General features: G+C 37.4%; 1 protein-coding gene across 1 annotated transcript in view; it reads right to left on the bottom strand.

The window, feature by feature from the left end:
• CYSLTR1 (cysteinyl leukotriene receptor 1) overlaps positions 1 to 26,911 on the bottom strand; it is a 45,245-nt gene extending 18,334 nt beyond the window's left edge. Inside the window, exon 1 of the mRNA XM_036081004.2 lies at positions 26,665 to 26,911. The gene's annotated coding sequence lies outside the window, so the exon portion shown is untranslated. The remainder of the gene's footprint in view (positions 1 to 26,664) is intronic.
• Positions 26,912 to 27,740: the final 829 nt, after the last annotated feature.

Below are 27,740 nucleotides of genomic sequence, written 5' to 3'. Positions count from 1 at the left end.
TTTTTTTCCTGGCAAGGTGGGAGTGAAACAGTTGTAGTCTGTATATAAATGCTCTAACAGAAAAGATGATCGGAAATCTTGCCTCGAGTCCAGGTGAAGTCTCCTGGCTAACTTATAGGAAAAGCTAGGAATGCAACTGAAGGTTTCCAGATAAAGGCAAGATTTTTCAGTATGGAAAGAAGCTCTTTTAAAAAGGCACAAAATGCCATTAAAGAAGTACTCAATGGGGAAATAGATCATCCAGTTGCTCAATAATGGGTAGCCTTTAGTGTGGAGGAACAGACTATACCTTATTTCCATAAATGTTACAGAACAGTAATGCAGTTACATTCTTCTCAGGAATATATACATTTTTGAGACTTCGGCAAGTACATCCCCAGGTATCTACTCTTAGTGAATAAAGTGGATTGGAAGTGGTCTATGACTATGTAAGTAAATGGTAGATGAAAAGTTAACTAAATTTAATTTAATTGAGCAAAACTCTTCTGGTTTTAATTATTTGATTAATGAAAAAATGAAATGTCTGCTGCATCATGTCTAAATTACCTCAAACTATTAGATATTCAGCTAAGCTTACTGAGGTTAAACAGAAATTTTTGAAGGATAGGGCTAGAAACTGAATCTCTAAGTTTAACTTCTATATAAATATTGGTAAATTATATATATATATATTATATATATATATATATATATATATATATATATATATATATATATGAGAGATTGGTAAAAATACAAGATCAGTTTTAGTAAATACTGAAAGAAGAGCAGGAAGATAGCAGCAGAGTAGGAGGGCCCTAGGCTTGCCTTGTCCCACAAACACAACTAGAAAGCTCTCAAATCATCCTAAATACTCCAGAAATTGACCTGAAGGACAGAAAAAACCCACAAAAAAAGGGAGAGGAAACACCATATTGAAGAAGGCAGGAAGTGCTGAGACGTGGCTTAGGGAAGAAACAGATTGCAGGTGTTGTGGAGGAGAAGGAGCCATGGTGCTTGGATAAGGGCAAGAGAGAGATGAGCACACAAGGAAATGCACAAGGAAAATGTTTTCCCAAAGTCATTGGTGTGGAAAACAAGAGGAGCTGATTTTCATGAGTCCTTACAACCAGTAGGGCTTAAAGCCTAGAATTTAAAAGTTTACCAGGCTTGGCTGGGATAGAGCCCTGAAGGCACTGCACTGCTCCTGCAGAGAAGACAGGCAAACAACCTGGGGGTGGGGGTGGGCAGACAGGGTGGGAACAGCTATCTAAAGAGCGCAAAGAGCACCTGGGTGCTTGGGTGGCTCAGATGGTTGAGCATCTGTCTTCAGCTCAGGTCATGGTCTCCAGGTCCTGGGATCGAGCCCCACATAGGGATCCCAGCTCAGTGGGGAGCCCGATTCTCCCTTTCCCCCTGCCTCTCCCTCTGCTTGTGTGCTCTCTGTCCCCCACTCAAATGAATAAATACAAGCTTTAAAAAAAATAGAGTGCAAAGATCACTTGGGGCACAAAGTGGGGAGATTATTTGCTTTTCTCAGAGCACATCACTGAGAGGCAGCATTCATGGAGATTGGTACCGACACTGGCTGCCTAAATTGCTTACACCAAGCCCTACTCCCCTACACTCTGGTGGAACTGCCCTTCTTGGTCATGCTTTCCTCAGTCCCAGTGGGGCAGACCCCTCCACTAGAAGACCGGCACAAATCCCTGCCCACACCATTTTCCAGACCAGAGAGTTTTGCAAGGCTTCAGTTCCAGTAGAGGTGGTGACAAGTCTCATTTCACAAGCAGACCAGAGCACACCTAGCTAAAAATTTCCACAAAAGCCAGGGACCAAACCCTGCCCACAGCAGTCAAGGAAATCCTCTGCAGATGACAGGCTTGAAGGATAGAGAAGCCAGAAGAGAACAGCAGAGAACATGAAACACACACTGGAGGCACATCCTGAAGCACCAGGCCCTGGGGACTACCTGATCTCTTCTTCATAAGGCCATTATTTTCAGGAGCAGGATATATAACTGGTTTTTCTAACATAGAGAAGAAAGCAGAGACTGAGACAAAATGTGAAGACAGAGAAATTTGTCCCAAAAGAAAGAACAAGATAAGGCCACTGCCAGAGATCTAAGTGAAACAAATATAAGTAACATGTCTGATAAAGAACTTAAAAAAATGATCATAAGGATAGTCATTGGGCTTGAGAAAAGAATAGAAGACATCAGGGAGACCTTTACCATAGAGATAAAAGAGTTAAAAAAGAATCAGAGAGATGAAGAATGCAACAAATGAGATTAAAAGCAAGCTTCATGGAATGAACAGCAGGCTAGAAGAGGCAGAGAAACAAATTAATGACCTAGACAAAGTAATGAAAAGCAATAAAACTGAACAAAAAGGAGAAAGAAGAATTATGCAAAATGAAAATAAGCCTAGGGAACTCAGTGACTCCATCAAATGTAATAACATTTGTGTTATGAGTCCCAGAAGAAGAAAGAGAAAAGGGGGCAGAAAATTTATTTGAAGAAATAACAACTGAAAAACTTTCCTAATCTGGGGAAAGAAAGAGACATCCAGATCCAAGAGACACAGAGAACTCCCATCAGAATCAACAAAGTAAGTTAACACCAAGACATATTGTAATTCAATTTGAAAAGTGATAAAGAAAAAATCTTAAAAGCAGCAAGACAAAAGAATTCCTTAACTTATAAGGAAAGACCCATAAGGCTAGCTGGAGATCTATCAACAGAAACTTGGCAATCCAGAAGGAGGTGGCATGATATATTCAAAGTGCTGAATGGGAAAAATCTGCAGCCAAGAATTCTCTATCCATCAAGGCTATCATTCAGAATAGAAGGAGAAATAGTTTCCCAGACAAACAAAACCTAAAGAAGTTTGTGACCACTAAACCAGCCCAACAAGAAATATTAAAGGGGGCTCTTTGGTGGAAAGGAGAGACCAGAAGTGACAATATAAAGGCAGGAAACACAAAAGCAGTAAAAATGAACATTTCTGTAAAAATCAGTCAAGGAACTCACACACAAAAAGGATATAAAATATAAAAATACACACCAAAAATGTGATGAGGAGAGGAAAAAGGAATGGGTTCAAACTTGAATGACCATCAACCTAATATGGACTGCTATGTGCAAAAGAGGTTATATACACATATAATGGTAACCATATATCAAAAACCACTAATAAATATGCAAAGAATAAAGAGAAAGAAATCCAAATATATCACCAAAGAAAATCAGGAAACATGAAAGAGAGAAAGACAAGAAATGATCAGAGAAAATCTCTAGAAACAAGCACAAAAAAGTAATAAAATGGCAATAAATACCTATCAATAATTACTTCAATGTAAATAGACTAAACATGCCAATCAAAAGAGATAGGGTGTCAGAATGGATAAAAAACAAGACCCAAGTATATGTTGCCAACAAAAGACTCATTTTAGACCTAAAGACACTTGCAGATTGAAAGTGAGGGAATGGAGAAATTATCATGTAAATGGATGTCAAAAGAAAGCAGGAGTAGCAATATTTATATTGGACAAAATAGACTTCAAAACAAAGACTGTAACAAGACACAATGAAGGGCACTATATAATAATCAAGGGGACAATCCAACAAGAAGATAAAACAATTGTAAATACTTATGCACCCAGTATGGGAGCACCCAAACATATAAAACAATTAATAACAAACACAAAGGAACTCATTGATAATAACATAATAATAGTATTGGACCCTAACACCCCATTTACATCAATGGACAGGTCATCTAACCAGAAAATCAACAAGAAAACAATGGCTTTAAATGACACATTGGACCTGATGGACTTAATAGATATATTCAGAACATTCCATCCTAAAAGTGCAGAATACACATTCTTTTCAAGTACACACAGAACATTCCCCACAATACATCACATATTAGGTCAAAACACAAGCCTCAACAAATTCAAAAATATCAAACTCATACCATACATCTCTTCTGACAAGAATGCTGTAAAACTAGAAGTCAACCACAAGAAAAAGTGTGGAAAGACCACAAATACATGTAGGTTAAACAACATGTTACTAAATGATGAATGGATAAACCAGGAAATCAAAGAAGAAATTAAAAGTACACGGAAACAAATGAAAATGAAAGCACAATGATCCAAAACTTTTTGGATGCAGCAAAAGCATTTCTAAGCAGGAAGTTTGTAGCAATATAGGCCTACCTACAGAAGCAAGAAAAATCTCAAATAAACAACCTAACCTTACACCTAAAGCAGCTAGAAAAAAGAACAACACACAAAGCCTAAAACAGCAGAAGGAAGGAAATAATAAAGACTAAAGCAGAAATAAATGATATGGAAACTAAAGGAACAATAGAACAGATCAGTGAAACCAGGAGCTGGTTCTTTGAAACAATTAATAAAATTGATAAACGTCTATCCAGACTTATCAAGAAAAAAAGAGAAAGGACTCAAATAAAATCAGAATAGGAGGAGAAATAACAACCAACACCACAGAAATACAATCAGAATATTATGAAAACTATATGCCAACAAATGGGATAAACTGGAAGAAATGAACAAATTCCTAGAATCATAAAAACCACCAAAACTGACACAGAAAAAATAGAAAAACTTAGAGACTGAAAATCAGCAAAGAAATTGAATCAGTAATCAACTCCCAAGAAACAAAATTCTAGGAGAAGATGGCTTCACAGGGGAATTCTACCAAACATGAAAAGAAGAGTGAATACCTATTCTTCTCAAACTATTCCAAAAAATGGAGAATAAAAGAAAACTTCCAAATTCATTCTATGAGGCCAGCATTACCCTGATACCAAAACCAGATAAAGACACCACTTAAAAGAGAACTAAATGATGAGAACTAAATGAACTAAATGAATAGAACTAAAATGATGAACGTAGACACAAAAATCCTCAATAAAATATCAGCAAACTAAATCCAATAATACATTTAAAAAATCATTCATCATGATCAAGTGGGATATATTTCTGGGTTGTAAGGGTGGTTTAATATTTGCACATCTATCAACATGATACATCACATTAAGAACATACCTCAGTATAATAAAAACCATATATGAAAAACCCTCAGCTAATATCATCTTCAATGGGGAACAACTGAGAACTTTCCCTCTAAGGTTAGGAACAAGACAGAGATGTCCCCTTTCACCACTTTAATTCGACATAGTAATGGAAGTCCTAGACACAGCAATCAGAAAACAAAAAGAAATAAAAGGCATTGCAATTGGCAAGGAAGAAGTAAAACTTTCACTATTTGCAGATGACATGATACTCGATATGGAAAATTTGAAAGACTCAACAAAAAACTGCTGGACCTCATAAATGAATTCAGTAAAGTCACAGGATACAAAATCAATGTACAGAAATCTGTTTCATTTCTATACAGCAATAATGAAACAGCTAAAAGAGAAATTAAGGAATCAATTTCATTTACGATTGCACCAAAAACTGTAAGATACCTAAGAATAAACCTAACCAAAGAGGTGAAAGATCTGTACTCTGAAAACTGCAAAACACTGATGAAAGAAATTGAAGATGACACAAAGAAATGGAAGACATTTCATGCTCATGGATTGGAAAAGAAATACTGTTAAAATGTTTATACTACTCAAAGCAATCTACACATTTAATGTAATTCTTATCAAAATACCAACAGCATTTCTGGGGTGCCTGGGTGGCTCAGTTACTTAAGCATCTGACTCTTGATTTAGGCTCTGGTCATGATCTCAGGGTTGTGGGATCGAGCCTGGCACTGGGCTCCACACGCAGTGGGGAGTCTGCTTGAGATTCTCTCCCTCTCCCTCTCCCCCTGATCATGCTCTCTAAAATAAATAAATCTTTAAAAAATGCCAGTAGCATTTTTTATAGAACTAAAACAAACACTCCCACAATCTGTATGGAACCACAAAAGACCCCAAATAGCGAAAGCAACCTTGAAAAAGAAAAGCAAAGCCAGAGGCATGACAATTCCAGACTTCAAGTTATATTACAAAGCTGTAGCAATCAAAATAGTATGGTACTGGCACAAAAATAGACAAATAGGTCAATAGAACAGAATGGAAAACCCAGAAGTAAACCCACAATTATATGGTCAATTAATCTTGGAGAAAGCAGCAAAAAATATCCAATGGGAAAAAGACAGTCTCTTCAACAAATGGTGTTGGGAAAAATGGACAGGAATATACAAAAGAATGCAACTGGACCACTTTCTTACACCATACACACAAATAAATTCAAAATGGATGAAAGGCCCAACTGTGAGATCTGAAATCATAAAAATCTTAGAAGGTAACAGAAGCAGTAACTTCTTTCACATTGACCATAATACCTTCTTTCTAGATATGTCTCCTCAGGCAAGGGAAGCAAAATCACAAATAAACTATTGGGACTACATCAAAATAAAAATCTTTACAGCAAAGGATATAATCAACAAAACTAAAAGGCAATGTGTGGAATGGGAGAAGATATTTGCAAATGACATATCTGATAATAAAACTCAACACCTCCAAAATGAATAATCCAATTCACAAGTGGGCAGAAGATATGAATAGACGTTTTTCCAAAGAAGACATACACATGGCCAACAGGTACATGAAAAGATGCTCAACATCACTTATCAACAGGGAAATGCAAATCAAAATTCCATTACAATGAAATATCACTTCACACCTATCAGAATGGCTAAAATCAAGAACACAAGAAACAACAAATGTTGGTGAGGATGTGGAGAATGGGGAACCCTCTTGCTCTGTCAGTGGAAATGCAAACTATTTTAGGCACTGTGGAGAACAGTGAGGAGGTTCCTCAAAAAGTGAAAAATAGAAATACTCTATGATCCAGTAATCTCACTAAAAGGTATTTGCCCAAGGGATGCAAAAATACTAATTCAAAGGGAAACATGCCCCTTGATGTTTATAGCAGCATTATATACAAGAGCCAAATTATGTAAACAAAAAAATTTATGGAAACCGCCCAAGTGTCTATTGATCAATGAATGGATAAGAAAGATGTGGTATATATATTCAATGGAATATTATTCAGCCATAAAAAATGAAATCTTGCCATTTGCAAGTACATGATGGAGCTAGAGAGTATTATGCTATGTGAAATAAGCCAGTCAGAGAAAGACAAATACCGTATTATTTCACTCATATGTGGAATTTAAGAAACAAAACAAATGAGCAAAGGGAAAAAAAGTGAGAGGCAAACCAAGAAACAGACTCTCTCTCTCTCTTTTTTTTTAGACTCTTAACTATAGAGAACAAACTAATGGTTACCAGAGGGGAGTTGGGTGGGGGGATGGGTTAAATATGTGAGGGAGATTAAGGAATGCACTTGTGAAGTCACCAGGAGATGTGTGGAGGTGTTGAATCACTGTATGGTACACTTGAAACTAATATTACACTGTATATTAACTAACTGGAATTTAAATAAAAAATTGAAAAATATAAGAAAGGCTATATCAAATGTCATTAATTGTCTATATTTAGTATTCATCCATGCTATTCTTCACACTGGCTGAACCAGTTTGTGTTCCCAACAAGTGTGGGAGGGTTCACCTTTCTCTGTATCCTCGCTGACATCTGTTGTTTCCTGTGTTGTTTTTAGCCATTCTGACAGGGATTAGGTGATATCTCATTGTAGTTTTGATTTGTATTTCCCTGATGATGAGTGATGTTGAGCATCTTTTCATGTGTCTGATGGCCCTCTATGTCTTCTTCAGAAAAATGTCTATTCATGTCTTCTGCCTATTTCTTAACTGGATTATTTGTTTTCTTGGTGTTTGATTAGGACTTTATAGATTTTGGATACTAACCTTTTATCAGATATGTTATTTGCAAATATCTCCTCCCACTCCAAAGATTGCCTTTTAGTTTTGTTGATGGTTTCCTTTGCTGTGCAGAAGCTTTTTATCTTGATGAAGTTTGAATAGTTCATTTTTGCCTGTTTCCTTTGCTTCAGGAGACATATCTAGTAAAAAGTTGCTACAGTTGATGTCAAAGAGGTTACTGCCTGTGTTCTCCTCTAGGATTTTGATAGTGTCCTATCTCACATTTAGGTCTTTCATCCATTTTGAATTTATTTGTGTGTATAGTATAAGAAAGTGGTCCAGTTTCATTCTTTTGCATGTTGCTGTCCATTTTTCCCAACACCATTTGTTGAGGAGACAGTCTTTTTTTCCGTTGGACATTCTTTCCTGCTTTGTCAAAGATGACTTTACCATAGAGTTGAGGGTCCATTTCTGGGTTCTCTATTCTGTTCGATTGATCTATGTGTCTGTTTTTGTGCCAGTACCATACTGTCTTGATGACTGCAGCTTTGTAATATAATGTGAATTCCAGAATTGTCGTACCTCCAGCTTTCTTTTCTTTTTCAAGATTGCTTTGGCTATTCGGGGTCTTTTGTGGTTCCATACAAATTTTAGGATTGTTCCAGCTCTGTGAAAAATGATGGTGGTACTTTGATAGAGATTGCATTAAATGTGTAGATTGCTTTGAATCATATAGACATTTAAACAATATTTGTTCTTCCAATCCATTAACATGGAATGTTTTTCCATTTCTTTGTGTTATGAAAGAAATTGAAGATAAACACAAAAAATGGAACTTCTTTCATAGTGTTCTACAGTTTTCAGGTACGGGTCTTTTACCTCTTTGATTAGATTTATTCCTAGATATCTCATGGTTTTTGTTGCAATTGTAAATGGGATCGATTCCTTGATTTCTCTTTCTGCTGCTTCATTATTGCTATGTAGAAATGCAACAGTTTTCTGTATGTTGATTTTGTATCCTATGACTTTGCTGAATTTGTGTATCACTTCTAACAATTTTTTTTTTGGTGGAGTCTTTCAGGTGTTCTACATAAAGTATCATGTCGTCTGCAAATAGTGAAAGTTTGACTTCTTCCTTGCCAATTTGGATGCCTTTTATTTCTTTTTTGTTGTCTGATTGCTCCAGCTAGGACTTCCAGTACTATGTTAACTAATAAAGGTGAGAGTGGACATCCCTGTCTTGTTCCTTATCATACAGTAAAAGCTCTCAGTTTTTCCCCACTAAGGATGATATTAGCTGTGGGTCTTTCATATATGGTCTTTATGATGTTGACATATGTTCCCTCTATCCCTACTTTATTGAGGGATTTTATCAAGAATCAGTGCTGTACTTTGTCTAATTCTTTTTCTGCATCTATTGAGAGGATCATATGTTTCTCATCCTTTCTTTTATTAATGTGGTGTATCACCTTGATTGATTTGCGAATATTGAACCATGCTTGCAGCCCAGGAATAAATCCCACTTGATTGTGGTGAATAATTCTTTTAATGACAGTTGGATTCAATTTGCTAGTATTTTGTGGAGAATTTTTGCATCCATGTTCATCAGGAATACTGGCCTGTAATTCTCCTTTTTAGTGGGGTCTTTGGTTTTGGAATCAAGGTAATTCTGGCCTCATAGAAGGAAACTGGAAGTTTTCCTTCCATTTCTATTTTTTGGACCAGTTTGAGAAGAATAGGTACTAACTCTTCTTTAAATGCTTGGTAGAATTGCCCTGGGAGGCGCCTGGGTGGCTCAGTCGTTAAACGTCTGCCTTTGGCTCAGGTCATGATCCCAGGGTCCTGGGATCGAGCCCCGCATCGGGCTCCCTGCTCCGCGGGAAGCCTGCTTCTCCCTCTCCCACTCCCCCTGCTTGTGTTCCTGCTCTCACTATCTCTCACTCTCTGTCAAATAAATAAAATCTTTAAAAAAAAAAAAAAAAAAAAAGAATTGCCCTGGGAAACTATCTGACTCTGGACTTCTGTTTTTTGGAATATTTTTGATTACTGATTCAATTTCTTTGTTGGTTATCAGTATGTTCAAGTTTTCTATTTCTTCGTGTTTCAGTTTTGGTAGTTAATATGTTTCTAGGAATTTATTCATTTCTTCCTCATTGCCCATTTTGTTGGCATATATTTTTTCATAATATTCTCTTATAATTGTATTTCCTTCATGTTGGTTGTGATCTCTCCTCTCTTATTTGTGATTTTTATTTATTTGTGTCCTTTCTCTTTTCTTTTTGATAAGCCTGGCTAGGGGTTTATCAATTTTATTAATCCTTAAGAAGAACCACCAGCTCCTGGTTTCATTGTTGTGTTCTACTGGGTTTTTTTGTTTCTATATAATTTATTTCTGCTCTAATCTTTGTTATTCCCCTTCTTCTGCTGGTTTTAGGCTTCTTTTTTAATTCTTCTTATAATTTTTATTCTTTTTCCAGCTCTTTTAGGTGTATGGTTAGGTTGTGTATTTGAGATTTTTCTTGCTTCTTGAGGTAGGTCTGTATAGGTATATATTTCCCTCTTAAGACTGCTTTTCTTGCATCTCAAAGGTTTTGTACCATCATGTTTCATTTTCATTTTTTCCATGTATTTTTTTATTTGTTCTTTAATATTCTAGTTGACCCATTCATTCTTTAGTAGGATGTTCCTTAGTCTCCATGTATCTGTGGTCTTTCCAATTTTTTTCTTGTGGTTGACTTCAAGTTCCATAGCATTGTGGTTGGAAAATATGCATTGTATAATCTCAATCTTTTTTACTTGTTGAGGCCTGATTTGTGACCCAGTATGTGGTCTTTTCTGAAGAATGTCCCATGTGCACTTAAAAAGAATGTGTTCTGCTACTTTGGGATGAAATGTTTTGAGTATATCTCTTAAGTCCATCTGGTCCAGTGTGTCACTCAAAGCCATTGTTTCCTTGTTGATTTTCTGCTAGATAATCTCTATTGCTATAAGTGGAGTGCTCAAGTCCCCTACTCTTATTGTATTATTATCAATGAATTCCCTTATATTTGTATTAGTTGTTTTACATATTTGGGCTCTCCCAAGTTGAGGGCATAAATATTTACAATTGTAAGATCTTGCTGGATAGGCCCCTTTATTTGGTTATAGTACCCTCTTCATCTCTTGTTACAGTCTTTGGTTAAAATGTATTTTGTCAGATAAGTATTGCTACTCTGGCTTTCTTTTGATGTCCATTTGCAAGATAAATATTTCTCCATCCCCTTACTTTCAATCTGCAAGTGTCTTTAGGCCTAAAATGAGTCTCTTGTAGGCAGGATATAGATGGGTCTTGTTTTTTTTTTTTTTTAATCCATTTTGACACTCTATGTCTTCTGATTTGAGCATTTAGTCCATTTTCATTCAGAGTGATTACTGATAGTTATGAATTTAGTGCCATTTTATTACTTGCTTTGTTGTTGTTTCTGGAGATTTTCTCTTTTCCTTTAGAGTCTTCTTTGCTTTTGGTCTTTCTTTCCCATTCAAAGAATCCCCTTTAGTATTTCTTGTAGGGCTGGGTTAGTGGTCTTGAACTCCTTTAGTGTTTTTTTTGTTGTTGTTGTTTTTTGTTTTTTGTCTGGGAAACTATCTTCCTTGTATTCTGCTTGACAGCTTTGCTGAATAGAGTATTCTTGGCTGCATATTTTTCCCATTCAGCACATTGAATATATCATGCCCTTCTCTTCTGGTGTAGCCAGTTTCTGTTGAGAGATCCGCTGTTAACCTTATTTGCTTTCTCTTATAAGTTAGGGACTACTTTTGTCTTGCTTTTGTTAGGACTTTTTTCTTTATCTCTATATTTTGCAAATTTAACTGCAATATATCTTGGTTTGGCCTGCTTTTGTTGATTTTGAGGGGAGTTCTCTGTGCCTCCTGGAGTTGGATGTCTGTTTATTTCCCTAGATTAGGGAAGTTTGCAACTATAATTTCCTCAAATAAAACTTCTGCCCCCCCTTTTCCCTGTCTTCTTCTTGTTGGACTCCTATGATATGAATGTTATTGTGTTTGATGGAGTCACTGAGTTACCTAAGGCTACATGAATGATCCAATATTTTTCTTTCCCTCTTCTTTTCAGCTTCATTATTTTCCATAATTTTACCTTCTACATCACTTTTTCATTCCTCTGCTTCTTCCATCCTTGTGTTCATTACATCCAGTCAGTTTTGCATCTCAGTTACAGGATTTTTTATTTCAGCCTGACTAGATTTTAGATCTTTCATCTCTGTGGTAAGGGACTCCCTGGTGTTTTCTATGCTTTTCTCAAGCCCAGCTAGTATCCTTAAGATTGTCGCTTTAAATTCTGGATCAGGCATATTACTTATATCTGTTTTGATTTGATCCCTTGCCATGACCTGTTTGTGTTCTTTCTTTTGGGATGAATTCCTCCATCTTGGCATTTTGTCTAGGTCTCTGTCTTCCTCTTTGTGTTGGGAAAACCTGTTATGTTTCCTCCTCCTGAGAGTAATGGCTTTGAAAAGAAGAGGTCATATACTATCCCAGTCCTGGCACTTCAGGAAATATCTCTGGTGTATTCTGTGTGCACTCTGCTCCTGTGTTTTAGCTGCTCTTTCACTCAGGTCAGTCCTCTGAAGAGTTTCTCCTTGCCTGGAGAGGTGAGTGTTTGGACCGTGGCCAGAATGGGGTGAGTTTTAAGTAGGTGTGCTCTGCTCTGCTTGTTAAAAGATACTTGATTTTATTTCCACTAGAGCTGAAGCTTTGCAGAACTCTATGGTCAGTAGACATGCTGTGTTAAGGGAGTTTGTGGTGGTCTTCTGGTGGAGTGGCCCACTGCTCTGGTTCACAGGCACACTTGCCCAGAAAAGTAGTACCTGCAAAGCACAGGGAACTAGGGCTTGATGCAAGTGGTTTTGGTCGCTACTGTTGGTACTGTGCTGTTTACTGAAGTTAGTTTATGCTGAGGGGCAGAAGAGAGGAATGATGAGCCCCACCTTCATTCTGGAGAAGGGTGTTCATCTCTGCCAATGTCTGGGAAGCCCTCCCAGATGAGTGTACAGTCTTCCCTCATGTGTTCCAGGCATCCCTCAGATCCATGCCTTCACCCTGTCTGTGTCTGGGCTGTCTGCCTGCACATGTGTTTTATCCCAGGCAGGCAGGCTGAGTTTTAAAACCCCAAGCTTTAGGGACTTAACATCACGGGGACCCATACTGGTCCTCTGGGGGAGGGAGTCACCATGCAGGGAGTGATGCACGTTTGTCCCAGAAGGGCAATGACACCAAAGCACAGGGGCCTGGAATTTGGAATAAAGCACAGCAAAGAGCCAGTGTCCAGGTTAACTGTCCTCAGTAGGTGTCTCTGCACGCATGCTAAGAGGCAGAGGAGGGTAATGGCTCCTGCTGGCTCTCTTGTCCTCACAGAGGCAATGCCACATCTCCCAGATGCACTGCAAGAAGGGGGAACTGTCTCTCTCAATGTGTTCCAGGGGATTCTCAGATCATGTCATCTGCTATGGGCTATCTGCCCTCCTTCTCCACAGGAGCAGTGCTGTGCCCTCAGGGCTCCACACTAGCCATGCTATGGACCTCTTAAACTCCAGTCTTTGAACCTCACTGGTTGTAAAAACTCATTAAATTCAGCCCCTCTTGTATTCCCAGCTAATGGCTTTGGGGAAGTGTTTTCCTTGTGTTATCCCCTTTATGCTTCTTTCTCTCTCTCTTTCTCTTCTTTCTCTCTCTTTCCCCTCTCTCTGTGACCAGGGCTCCTTCCTCTCTACAGCACCTGTGATCCATTTCTTCCCCAAATCACGTCTCTACACCTCCTACCTTCCACAACATGGCCTCTTCTCTCTTTCTAGTTTTGCAGTTTGCTTTGTCAGTCCTCAGATTGATTTCTTGGGTGTTTAGAATGATCTGATATTTATCCAGTTGTGTTTGAGGGATGAGGCAAGACTAGGGTCCTACTCCTCCACCATCTTAGCTCCTGCCCCTAAGTTTGTGTAGTTTCTTAAATATGAGCCATGAAACGTATTGTTTTATTGAAATTAGGGCTAAAAAGAAAGAAGGGAAGGAAGGAAGGAAGGGAGGGAGGAAGAAAGAAAGAATGGACTAGGTATACATGTGGAAAGAAAGCTTTAATTTGTTCATAAATGAGCAGTGAGGAAGTAGCTCTCACTAATACCATCTTGATCATACATTCTCCTTCCTCAGAATTTCCTGATTACCATAGAAGCAAATATAAATTTCTTCCCACTAGTCTATACTAAATTGCTTCTTAAAGTCTCTTCTGGGGGCGCCTGGATGGCTCAGTTGTTAAGCGTCTGCCTTCGGCTCCGATCATGATCCCAGGGTCCTGGGATCAAGCCCCTCATTGGGCTCCCTGCTCAGTGGGGTGCCTGCTTCTCCCTCTCCCACTCCCCCTGCTTGTGTTCCCTCTCTTTCTGTGTCTCTCTGAGTTACATAAATAAATAAAATCTTTTTTAAAAAAGTCTCTTCTGTTACTGTAAATCTCTTAACATAATACAAATTTGCTTCTCTAAGGTGTATTCAATTATTTGAAAAATTCTAGCAGTGATACCTGGGCACTCTTTACAAAGGAAATGACAAGACAAAAAGTAACTTAGCAGTGTCCTAGTGTTCAGGCTTTCATGAAGATTTGAGACCAGACATGATCACAGAATGAGTCATATGAGAAGGGACAATACCTATGTTCCCACACAAGTGTTAGGTCAGGTCACTGTAATCATTTCAATAAAAAGGAAGTATGTCTCATGATACTGAAAACAATTTTTAAACAGAGCTACTCCTTGACTGAAGTTTCCAGAAATGGCATTAAAATCTCTATTTGTGATTGAATAACCTAGTTTTATAGAATGTTAGAGGTGGAATAGCACTTAGAAAGCATCTAATCCAACCCCAGTCCCTTTATGACCCAGAAAGATAAAATGATTGCCAAAAATAACACACAGAATCAGTGGCAAAGTCAGGATGCCTGACTCACAGTCCATTGCTATTTTCAATACACAACACTGTTGAGTTTCAGATAACACAAGATCTATCACTAAACACTGATATAAGACAAACTCATATACTGGTACAAATAATGACAGTTGAACAAAAAACTGCACAAAAGCCAAGAATTGATCCACTTCTTGGTCCTCTTTTTGGTTATAATATAGGACTGGTTTTTAGTGAGTATTAGAAGTTACAACTTTCTTTTTAATTTTCTTGTGTCTCTTCTGTTCAGTCTGTCCTTATCACTTATGCCAGATTATGCATCTTAAAGCACAGTTCGAGTCATATCACTTCCCTTTCAAAGGTCTTCAGTGACTTATTAAGTTAAGCCTGATGCACCATTTAAGACCACAATAATTTTCTATCTTAACCTTACAGCATCACTCTCCATTGCTTATTATATGTATATTATATAAATGTGAACTTATGACCAGCTTCATCCCTTATTTCGTCTCTTTTCCTTTGCTCAGGCCGTTTTTTCATCTGATATGCTTTTTCCTCATTGTCATCAGATGTAATTCTAACCATCTTTAAGATGATCTCTTACATCATCTCTCCCTTAAAAAAATTTCCTGATCCTCTGTACTACAGTGATATGTTAGTCATATTAAAAGGGATGTATTAGCTGCTTACTATATATCAATTCTGTGCTAGACCTTTGGAAAATAAGATACAAGCCCTGCCAATTTAAGGTTTACACTCCACTAGAGGGAGACACAGATGTGTTAACAAATTAATTCACTGCATCATTACAGCTGCAGTAATAGAAGTATATAAAGGACACAGAATGGGAATATAAGTGGTGTGTGTATGTTAGTAAAGGCTTCATAAAATATAGAAGAGTATGGCAGGTAGGAAGAGCATTTTAGGCAGGGGAAGAAAGTAGAATAAGCAAAGGCTTGGAGATAAGAAATAGCCTGACATGTGTAGGGAAAAATAACAGTGTGATAGGGATGAAATATAAGATAAAGGTGTGTGCAGGTGTGCATGTTTGGGTATATGTATCTGTATGTTATTGGACTATGGGTTTAAAAGTGAGAAAACAAGTTGGAAAAAAATGCAGGAACTAGATCATTAAAAATCTTGTATACTATTCTGGAGAATTCGAGTTTATCCTCTAGGGAATAGGGAGCTATTAGAGGGTGCAGAGTGATAAAAAATACTGACATATAAAGGAAAGAGGAAGTGGAGCAGAAAAGATAGAGGTTGGTCATCCTGAGAGGTTTAATTTTCTTGGTAAAATAAAAAAATAATGTTGAGAAAAAGAGGGCTTCACTTGGGTTCAGGTCTTCGGAAAGTTGGTGAAGGTTTGAATGGTAGCTCTGGGAAATGGGAGAGAAATATGACTAAGAAGAGACTGTAGGCCCAAGAGAAATTGGAGAGTGTGGGTTTTTAATGGCCCTAGTCTGCACAATTGTGTGATTTATCCCAGCCTGGGATTTATCAACAGCCTGGATTTAGGAGAGAAAAAAATATATAAATGCTTACATTGATATAAGATTGAGAGTAATAGAGAAAATTTATGGAAGGACAATAGGGTAAGGAAGTTGAATGATGATGCTACTAAAAGAGTGGTTAACAGTGAAACTATGAAGAAATTTTAACAGTTTGGGAAAAAAGGGGGTGACCAAGGGACTGGAAGATTTACTGAAATTTAAGAAGTGGTGTAGTGGCAATAAGAGTGTGAGAGAACTGAAAGTCTAGGAGTCTGTGGTCAGAGTGTGGTACACTGGAATTTAAGATTTCAGTTGTGTGATAATAAATGAGGCTCCAAGTGTGGCCATGGAATGAGTAGGCAAGGTGGAATGTGAATGGATGCTCTAGATAAGGAAGTCAAGGAATTTCAAGTCAGTTTACTGGGTTGGTTGTTTACATGGAAGATGAAGTTACAAAGGTGATAGAAGGATTTGGGGTAGAGAGGGAGACCACAAGCCAAATGCTAAATTATTCAGTGAGCTAAGGAAAAATAACCAGAAGATCAATAGGTGGTGATATTAATAAGGAAGATTAAAGGGTGGCATAGGTGAATGGCTTTTGTGTTATGGTAGAAGAGTAATGGTTTAATGTGGCACCAGGGAGCCAGGAGACATCCAACAGACTCTTTAGGTTTCACAGTAGATAGAATGTAGAAAAATAAGCAGCTTACTTTTGATGGGGAGGATCAGGTTTCACATAAGGCAATGAGGTGGTGGGAGAATTATTTGAAGAGATTTAGGATATAGGGGAACTCATAATGAAAAAGAAGGTTCTAGAGGGCATAGTGAGGAGAGGTTAGTAGAAAGGTTAGATGTGGAAGGAAGAATTAGGAGGGAGAAAGTACAGGGTATTCTCAAGATGTTGGAACCTTGGAGAACATTTGACCACAGTGGCCAGTGGTTCAACTGCAGAATTCAATTTTGTATTTCTACCTTTTTAAACGTTTTCTTATAGTAATTTGTATATTTACATAATCTCTACTACTAAATTATGGACTTTTTTGAGGACAAAGACCAGATCTAATTAATATGAATAGTTTCTTTAGAGCTTAGCAAGGAACATTACACTTGTTGCTCAATAAATGTGTTGAATCAGACTAACTCATTTCAAAATTGTTTTACTGAGTCACCTTAGATGTATAGTTCTTTTATTATATTACTTCTTATTTTTCCTTTGGTGTAACTTTTGAAACAGGAACAGGGATTTTTTTCAGAACATTTTACCAAAGCAAGAAAATTAATAAGTACAACTTTGTATGAGAGCTAAATTTAAACAGCTTGTTTCTCATCCAACTAAGGTGATACACAAGTCTGACAACAGAGTTATGATTTACTGTGGATCAGCTGAAAGGGAGGCCAGTAAATTCAACTAGATTGCAAGTTCCTTGAAAACAGGGATTACATCTTTATGTTTTCTTTTTCCCATTTTACTTCCTTTTATACTTTCCGAGTTTTTTTCTAGAGTGGTTAGCATAGTACTTTGCATACACAGCAGGAACATAATAAATGTCTAGTGAGATTCTATGCTATTCTTGTTTTTTTTTTTTTCATCTCTGTAGAACATTTTATTTTTAGCTTGGTTTGCCTCTTTGCTTCCATTTTAATGTGAACTAAATATAGACTGGAAATTCTGAGTCCTGGTACAGTAATACATGATATAACAACTTTCTTTCCATTTTGATTACAAGTTAAACATGATATTCCATTATTAAAGTTAAGAGACATAATCAATAATTTACTAAACTTTTATGTATAACTTAAATGCCTTATTTGGAAGTATCTAAATTTAGAAACTTTTGCTTAGTTTAAGGTTGCATGTTTGATGTTGTGGTGGGAGTGACAATAGGTTATATGACATGACCATTGTCAACCACTTTTCTGTTTCCAGGGTACAGTGTTTCACTCATATTGGATTTGTTAGGCTTTACTTACTCAGGAAATGTGTTTATAAGCAAAGGTTTTAATTAAAGTGAGTTTGTTTTATATCTAAGAATAGACCTTTGAAAAAGAATGTTACCATTCTTTTAAAAGATAATTATATTATTGAGCCATATTAGTAGAATGCACCTTTTTGTTATTCCAAGAAGTGCCAGCTTGAGTCAGAAGAGATCTTGGAAATCTTGTTCCAATGGACTTTTACATGTGAAAAAATGAAACCTGGGAATGTGAGTGGAGTGGCAATGACTTGCTCAAGATTGTATGGCTAATGACAGGGCTGGAACTAGAACCCAGGCATTACAACCTTCAGTCCAGTTCTGCTACCACACTGCTACTCTTCTTTTTGGTCTCCCTTCATCAATGACAGGTTTTTCAGATAGCCAATTGAGGTTTTTAGTGAATCCAAGATCTATGAAATGCAAATGTTCGGTGTTTTGGTGTTTAGCTCTTTGCTTCTCTCTTTCCCTTAAATAACTACCAACTCCCATGGTTTAAAAAGAGCACTTTCATGTGGATGACTCAAATCTCTGTCTCAGCCACAAACTACTCACCTGAAATTTAGTCTCATTTTCAACTGCCTATAAGATTGCTCTTCCTGGATCTTATGCTTTTTCCTCAATTTCAACATGCTTAAAGACAAATATATTATCTTCCCTCCCAAATCAACTGTTCCAACTGACTTTTCTGTTTTTTTTTTTTCCATTGACATTAAATGTCTTCCAGTTACTTTGGCAAATATGATCAAGTGGTCATATTTGATCTTCCCTGACTTCATTCCTCATGTGTGAACCCAAAGTTCTGTTGATTCTTATTTTTCAATATCTCCTGGCCTTCTCCCACCAATTTAGATCAGAGTCCTTACCTCATCATGCTTTGTCTACCTGAGGATACTCAAACTATGTATCCTATTTCACCCTTACATAGTCAAAGAGGTGAGCTTGGTAAATTTCTACTTATACTTCAAGATTCAAGTTGAAGTTGTTATTCGTTACAAATGTTCCCTCATTTGTGGTTCTATTATCTTATTTATTGCAGTGCTGTAATCACTCTTTTTGATTTACATGTCTGTCATATCCATTTAGACAGTGGCCCTATTAATGACAGTGAGTCTGCTTCATTCAGTTTTGCTCTCTTCCCCTCATAATTGAGCAACTTTTGAAAAATAACTGTGTGGTATTGGGTGTTTTTGAGTAATACAGTGCCTTAATTCTTCAAGGTATGTGTCTGGGGAGGTGGAGGGAGAAGCAAGTTTTTGGTATGGAAGCACAGGTGCTATTGTGCAGGAATCTAGATAATGGCATAGAGTAGAAGTGAAATATGGACTCCACTAGCAGGGTAAAGTCTATTAAAAAGAAACCTGAAAAATCAAAAAGAGTATAGGGGACCATGACCTGTGGATGAACACTACAAATCACTGGAGAAGAAAGTAAAGGGGGTGGGGCAGATGAATCCACACATTTAGGAAGGGACAGAAGGCAAAGAGCTTAAAACAAAAAAAGCAAAACATTATATCAAAAACTGATGATGTACTATACATTGGATAATTGCATTTAAATGTAAAAAAAGGAAACATAGTTTCTTGGGACTGAAGGAGAGTTCAAAAGTGGTCTAGGCCAGAGATTGATGAGAATTCAAAGACCCAAGGATGTGTCTGACCATGAGGTTTGGGTGAAACTGAGGATGAGTGTTTTTGAATTCAGCCGACAGGAGAGACTGAAAGATTAAATCAGTATTTGGATGTAGTTTTATGATTGTATTAAGTTAATGCCTCCCCCAAGACTTCCTTTACCTTTCTAGTAAATGCTAGCATGCACCGGATGGTCTGCATGTGTTGGAGGACTGCCAACAAGAATGGGGTGATGAGGGCAGGGCCAAAGCAGAAGAGGAAGTGGGGGAGGTTGGGACTTGGGGCTCAGTCTTCTGAGGCAGATACTTCTGCTGAGCAGTGGCAAGATGCAGGAAGCTTAATTTTCATGAAAGTACAGCTCAGTGGGGCCCTACTTTTATTTGGCCAACTCCCCAGTGCCCTTTTTGGTATTCTCCATGTATCCTATTATTGTCAAATGGAAAAAGTTAGTTGTGCTGTTTATCCTATAAAGGTAAGCTCAAGGAGGTGAGACAATTTTTTCCCCAGCTTTATTGAGGTATAATTGAGAAATAAAATCATAAGATATTTAAAGTGTACAACGTGGTGACTTGGTATATATACACACATGCATACACATTGTGAAGAGAGTCCCCCCATCAAGTTAATAAACTGGGACAATATTTTGTTAATCTTCTGATATAGCAAGTGTTTGTTGAATGGATGCATAATAAATAGAATCAGCAAATATAAGTGTTTCATAAACTGTAAAGCACTATATAAATGTAAATGTTTATGACTCTCTTTCCTACTCATACTAGGCTCAGCTCAGGTTCCACTTCTTGACACCTACTTTGACAACCCCACTCTACACTTATATCTCTCTTCTTTCAATTTGTATTATGTTTATTGCCTGTACCAATAATATGGCAGTCAGTACTCTACTATTGTGTAGCTTGTAATGTGTAGGAATCTTGTCTCCCTAGGTAAATTGTGAACTTCTATAGGGTGGAAGAAAAAAAAAGTCCAGCCTTTTTTTTTCTTAAGCTCTGTGAACACAAAACCTAGCCTATCACAATGTTTTGCACATAGAAAATGTACAATAAATGTTTATTGAGTGATTGGTCATTAATTGGAGCAAAGCTACACATCCCCTATGGGGTTTTAATCTATAAACAACCAGGGTTGTACTAATGATTTGATTCCAGAGGCTTTCCTCCATGGCAATAAATAATTTTGGGGAGAGGAGTAGAAAGACCTGCCTGTCATCATGATAGCCTTACTGTCACAATAAGTAGATTTTTAACTTGGCATTTCCATGAAAATGCTTAGCAGCATTCTCACTGGTATTAGAAACTACAGGGGAGTCAATACTGTATTGTTGACAACTCTAAGATATTTTTTCTTGGATAGCTTATTTATCATTAAGGGGAGAACATTGCACCAACCAAATTGGGCCACTCTTGCCAGACAGCTGGATTCCAAATCAAGGACAGTGTTAAGCCCTAAAAGAACCTGGACTGTGGAATTCAGAGCTAATGACACAGTATGTCCCTTTACATAATACTGTGACACAAATGTTTTATCCTGTATAATCAGAATAAAGTGTTGCATAAGAACAGACCTGAAGGGCAATGCAAGTTACAAAATAGCAATAAAGGTATTGAGGAATGCATGGGTTTGGTGGGACTGCACAGTGGGAAGATAGTTCTACCCTTAGTCTGGGTGTTGGAAATATGTTACAGACAGCTTACATACTCCTAAACTTTTTGTAAAGCACTAACTAGAGGGCCTACTTTCTTACAGGGATACCTGTTAAGTCTCTACCTAATTACCAGCAACTTGGAATCCCCCTAAGTTCTGAGGCCATTGCTCACAGCTGACTCTGAGGCTTGCCTCTAACTTCTAGGAATTTGATACCTGGATTTTAGAAGCAGGATAATTGTTCTGTAGGAGACTGTTTTTTATTGAAGGCCTTTGTCTTAAATCAGAATTCAAGTCAGACTAAACATTAATAGGTAACCAATTTGGAATGAAAAGAAGCTTTTTACATTTTCTGAGACCTGAACTTCCTAGGAACTTTTCAATAAGTACATAAGAAGTGTCAGAGATGTTTGAGTGCTATTATTGTTAGCTTAATTCCACTTATGTTAAATCCATGACGACACAAGGACAACTGTATGTAAGGACAACTGTATGTAAAAACAAAGACTGTTAATCTGAAATAGATGAGAAATCTCGGTAAGTCTTACATGTTAGATATCTCAAAATGTTATTCCAAATTGGATTTTTCTTTCCTTTTTTTAAAGAGGGATTGATAGAAAATAGAAGAAAGCCTGAATGTTCCAGGGGATTCTAAGTCTAGATCTCAGCTCCTTTTTCCTTTTCCATTAGCTACATTTAAGTAGACGCTCAAATGTCTGGGATGTATTGATTCTACAAACACTGTAAATATGGTAATGACATTTTATTCATCAAAAGGAAAAGTGCTCAAAGGTCTATGTTTACTTTTCTATTTTTTCTCTTTCCCCCTATTTCTGCCACGGCCCCTCTCTAACTAACTTCTCCCAAACATTTAAATATTTTTCTTTCTATTTTCTCTCCTAAATACTGAAGAAAAACTGGTGGGGCATAAAGAAAAGAGGAATTATGATGGGAGGGAGTGGAATGGGATGGAATGAAGAAGCAAGATAGATGACCAAAGATGTCTGGATTTATCAAATCAGGTTAAAAGGCTTACTTTGTTGCCTTTTCTGTAAGGATGAAGATGTACCACCACCTGCTATGAGTACATTAGACTTCTTAGCAGTTGTATTTCCTCAATGCAAATGAACAAATTGGCATTAACATTGAGACTTGCACAGGTATGGTAGAATTAGTGGTAACCAGAGAGTTGGCTCCTACTGACATCCTAAAAGTAGGATGAGATTGCTAATGCTTACTTAGAATGAGGTCCCTGTTTAGAGGTGTAGAACTGGGAGCAGAAAGTAACTGGCCCTGCTCCCTCCACATGCAATCAATTTTGTTATGTGTCTTATTCTCCTAGAATGGAATTTAAACAATATCCTTTTAGATGGTGGTTTGTATTTTCAAGTTGCTTTCATATTTATCATTTTAACAGATCTAAAAAATATCTCTATAATCTCATTATTGCATTGGATACATGAGGAAACCAAGAAATACTGATGTTCAATAACTTGCTAAAGAACACACAGCTGATTAAAAGGCAAATCTAGGATGAACTCCCAGTCATCCTGGCCCAATTTCCTTCCCATTGAAATCCATGTGGCAAGGTAGTTTAAAGATGCCACTGTTATGTTGCAGAGTTTATGACAGAGTCCAATTTGAAAGATAACTTGAAGTAAAATATCTCCATGCTTATTTATATTAGAATAACTTAATATTTATTGGGTGATCATGGTATGTATAAGGCACCATGCTAGTTATTGTCGGGAAGAGGGAATTTAAAAGAATAAATAACCTTATACCTTCTCTCAAGACTCTTGGTATATTTTGAGAAGAATTATATTTTTGTGGCTCTTATTTCTCAGGACTCTCTTCTTTCTCTTGACCAAAACTGTATGACCAAATTTGTATGCACAAATTTCAGTCTTTGGTCATCTCAGATTTGCTTTCTCTAAGAGGAGCCAATCTTATGGCCTTGGCTGTCACACTCCCCAGATTTAACTTTGGCCTCTACCACTTACTCATCACTCATATTCAGGGCCATTGTTTCCAACCATCATAAGACATTATTTCTTGGAATTTTTGCCATCTTCTTAAACTCAATAGATCAGAAACAACTCATCACGTCCTACACTCCCCACTTCCATCCCCAAGTTACCTAATTCTATGAATAGTAGTAGCACCACTGCCCAGATCCCATGGGTTCAAAATTTCAGTGATAGCTTTGACTTTCCTGTGCTGCCTATATCTAATCACTCACCACCTTCCATCTATTATTCCTCTTAAATGTCTCCTTGAGTTTTTCTCCATTCCATTTCCACTGCCACCAACCTAACCTTATAGCTGCATTAATTTCTACTCTTTAAGTGAGCTTTTCCAGCTCCAGTTTTTTCAAATGTAGTCAGGCCTATGAAACTCTGCCAGATTCATCTACTAAAAACATTTTTCCATCATATTCTCATTTATTCAAACTTTGCTGATATGATTTCCTATTAAAAAGTGCCTGGAATTCGATGTCTAATGATCTGGTCTTACATTTCTATCCAAATTTATTTTCTGTTACTCCTCAAATCAATCCCTTCACCCTAGCCAGATTAGGCTCTTTGGTGTACCCTGTAAGTGTCAAAATCACTGCAAGTGTCAAATTCATTCTTGATACAATATATTTCTGACATCATTTCTGTGACTAGAATTGAATTCAAACAACATATATTGACCCCTTATTATGGGCACAGAAAATTTGCTTAGCATGGTCCCATATCTTATATCAAATATCTGGCCAATAAATAAAGCAGAAAGAATTCATAGTAGCAGCTTAATTTAAAGCAGGCAAGGCAGATTAGTTATCCCTAAACTCCTGGGAATTTGTTAAAATCCCAGGACTTTTACTACTATTCTTTTAGGCCTATCTCATTTTACTTCCTCTATGAAGCTTTCTCCATTCAGCCTAGCCTAGTGCTCTCTTTCTTCCATAAACTCCTTTACCACTAAAAACATAACATTGTGGGATGCCTTTGTGGCTCAGTCAGTTAAGCGTCTGCCTTCCTCTCAGGTCATGATCCCAGAGTCCTGGGATCGAGCCCCACATCAGGCTCCTTGCTTGGCGGGGAGCCTGCTTCTCCCTCTGCCTCTGCCCCTCCCCCCTGCTTGTGCTCTCTCTCTGACAAATAAATAAAAATCTTTAAAATAAAACAGGGGCGCCTGGGTGACTCAGTCGTTAAGCGTCTGCTTTCAGCTCAGGTCATGATCCCAGGGTCCTGGGATCGAGCCCCGCATCGGGCTCCCTGCTCGGCAGGAAGCCTGCTTCTCCCTCTCCCACTCCTCCTGCTTGTGTTCCCCCTCTCGCTGTCTCTCTCTGTGTCAAATAAATAAATAAAATCTTTAAAATAAAATAAAATAAAACAAAACAAACAACCCCCCCAAAACAGCATAACATTGGTTTACTGTCTCATATTTTTATGTTCTGTAGGTCTTGTATGCCCACCAACATTGTAAATTCCCTAAGGGCAGGAACTACATCTTGCCTTTGTGCCACATAATGTAATGAGCTTAAGTGACACTTGTTTAACTGGATTACAGCAGATTTGAGATATTTTAATAAGAACATAAGAAATAACAAAATGGATCAAAGTAGAGGTCCATGCAGAGCTATGTTATTTAAGAGATTATGATACTTAGTTTTCATGGCATCAAATCCACAAAATTAGATATGTTTCTTAAGGATCAGTGCTATCCTTTTAATCCCTTATTATCAGCCAGTGATCCTGCAAAGGCAAATTTATAATTTTCTGCATCATGGAAGAATCTTGCTTTTATCCCAGATAAGTATTTCCTAAACACATCAAAAGTTTGATTAAGGGTAAGAGAGAAAAAGTAGTAAAAAATGAAATTGATGATTCTGGGCTAGGAAGACACCAAAATGCTGAATTTGGACTAGACTCAATCTGAAAACTTTCTTTAACCTATTCTGTTTGGGTTCACTCACTCCCAGGATGATTTATGCCATTTGCAGGAGCTGATTAGCTAGTGCAGTCATTTAAATATTATGGGGACCTAGGGAGCAGTTTTTATTAAGGGTGTATTAAAGATATAAATGTGGTACCTGAGGTCATTTATTTGCTATGTAAACAGAGACCACCTTTAGTTCTAATTGGGCAATTAATAGTAAAACAACAATAGAAAACATTTTTGAATGATTGCAATAGATACCGTAAACTTAAAATTACCTAGAAGCAAATTTCACTGATATATTTGAAACACACTGCAGTCCCAAGTCCCGGTTTACTTACATTTTATTTTAGAATAATCAGCTGATAAATATATGATGTCATGGCCTCTTTCTAGCCTTCAAAACAATCAGAGCACTGCAAGGCAGAACTACCAGATATAAGTTTTTTTTCTTTTATTTGTTTACCCTTGAAAACAGCTTCTTTGCCGCTAGATAGAATTATGCTCCTGGCCAAGATTTTTGATTGAAATGTATAAAGTGTTGGCTCTGTGTAAACCTGGACTATGTCAAATATGTATAAGTTACTAAATAGATCATGCAATTTCCTTATATTCATTTATAGTTGTGAGAGCTTTCTATTCAGTGGCTAGTTGGAGCTGGTCAATTTCTAGTTGTATGGTGTTTGTTAGAAAATTTGTTAATGCCTCTGAGTTTATTTCCTTATTTGCAAAACAGGGATAGTAACACTCACCCTGTCTAAAATGCAGGATGTTGAGAGGTTCAAGTGGGATAATGAATGTGAAACTACTTTGTAAATATACCAGGTCATTCTTCAGTATTTGTTTTACTTTTATCAGTCACTATTTTCTTTCCATAAAGGAAAGAAACTGCCACTACAGATTAGACAAACCCCACTGAGCCCTTAAAATAGGATTCTAAGCTATATCATCTATTTCTAACTTAATTGCAAAGGTGCTGGAGGCTTGGGTAGTGTACCCTCTATATTTTGCCACATTGAGCTCCTAGCAGAAGAATGGAGCAATACTTATTGACAGACTGATTAGTTATCAAATATCTGGCCAATAAATAAAGCAGAAAGAATTCATAGTAGCAGCTTAATTTAAAGCAGGCAAGGTAGATTAGTTATGCCTAAACTCCTGGGAATTTGTTAAAATCCCAGGAATTTTACTACATACTGTTTTAGTCATAGCATTGAAATATCAAATCTTACCTTCTACCTTGAAGATTGACAGTTTGGGGTCCTTTTGCATTTATTTTCAGAAGCAAGCGCCAAGTCTTCATTAAATCCAATCTGCTTGTCCCTTGGAGAGCTAACCTTTTTGGTTAGCTGCACAGTGAATCTGAATACCCTGAAGGGTCCTGAAAGCACAATCCATTTACAGGGTGACTGTTCTTTAGGCAAGCTTTTTTGAAAAGATGGGTTGCTGCAATTTTCAAGAAGAAAGAGGGCAGGGCACATTTGCTAGCCAATGTATACAGATTCTTCTTCCTCTTTCAGATTAGTCCTCAAACTGTAAAGCATGCCTAAATTTGGCTTCTCGGTGCAAAGTGGGGGAGGGGAAGGCAGAAAGAGGGAAGAAGAATAGAAATTGGAGACTTGCAAGTTGTTGTGTATATAAATAAGCTTTTATGCTTAGCTCCAGCAACAGAATCCTCAGGAAATCTTGTAGCTGCTCTGAGATGGGAAGCAGGAAGGAGTATACTCTGTCCAGCTTAGTTCTCTCTAATTTTTATGACTTGAGGGGGGGTGGTTAGAGTATTTTTAGGCGGAGAAAGATAATCTTACCAGTATATGCTAATCTAACTGCCATTATGTGAAACTTGATTTTAGCCAAGATAAATTTCATCCCCTTCTCCCCCTTTCTCTATTTCACTCTCTGTCTCTTTCCTTTATTATACTTGTGGCTCTATCCACACTCTAAAGAGCCTTTTTCTTTTTGGTGCCTTATGTTCTGGAAAATAATTGTCTTAGTTTGAGTTTCATTTCACGAAATCTCCACAACAGACATTGCCTCCACTGGATTAAAGGTAATTTTACTTCTGTCACACTGAGAATAACCTGGAATGACTGGGCTTGCTGTCAGTGGTCCTGTGTTAGGAATTTGGAAGGCAAGTAAATACTCTAGATTTTGGCCAGGCTCTGGGGTGTTGAAATAATGGGATGCTCTATCTGTCTTCTGGAGAATAAGGACATAGCAGTCTGCTATGTCTTGATTGGAGCTTGGGGTGGCACCTTGATGTTATGAACAAAATGGATGAGACCCTGGTGTGAGTTGATTACATCAA

Source organism: Halichoerus grypus, chromosome X (genome assembly GCF_964656455.1).
Source record: "Halichoerus grypus chromosome X, mHalGry1.hap1.1, whole genome shotgun sequence".
NCBI lineage: Eukaryota > Metazoa > Chordata > Mammalia > Carnivora > Phocidae > Halichoerus > Halichoerus grypus.
This window is presented reverse-complemented; position numbering and strand designations above follow the sequence as displayed.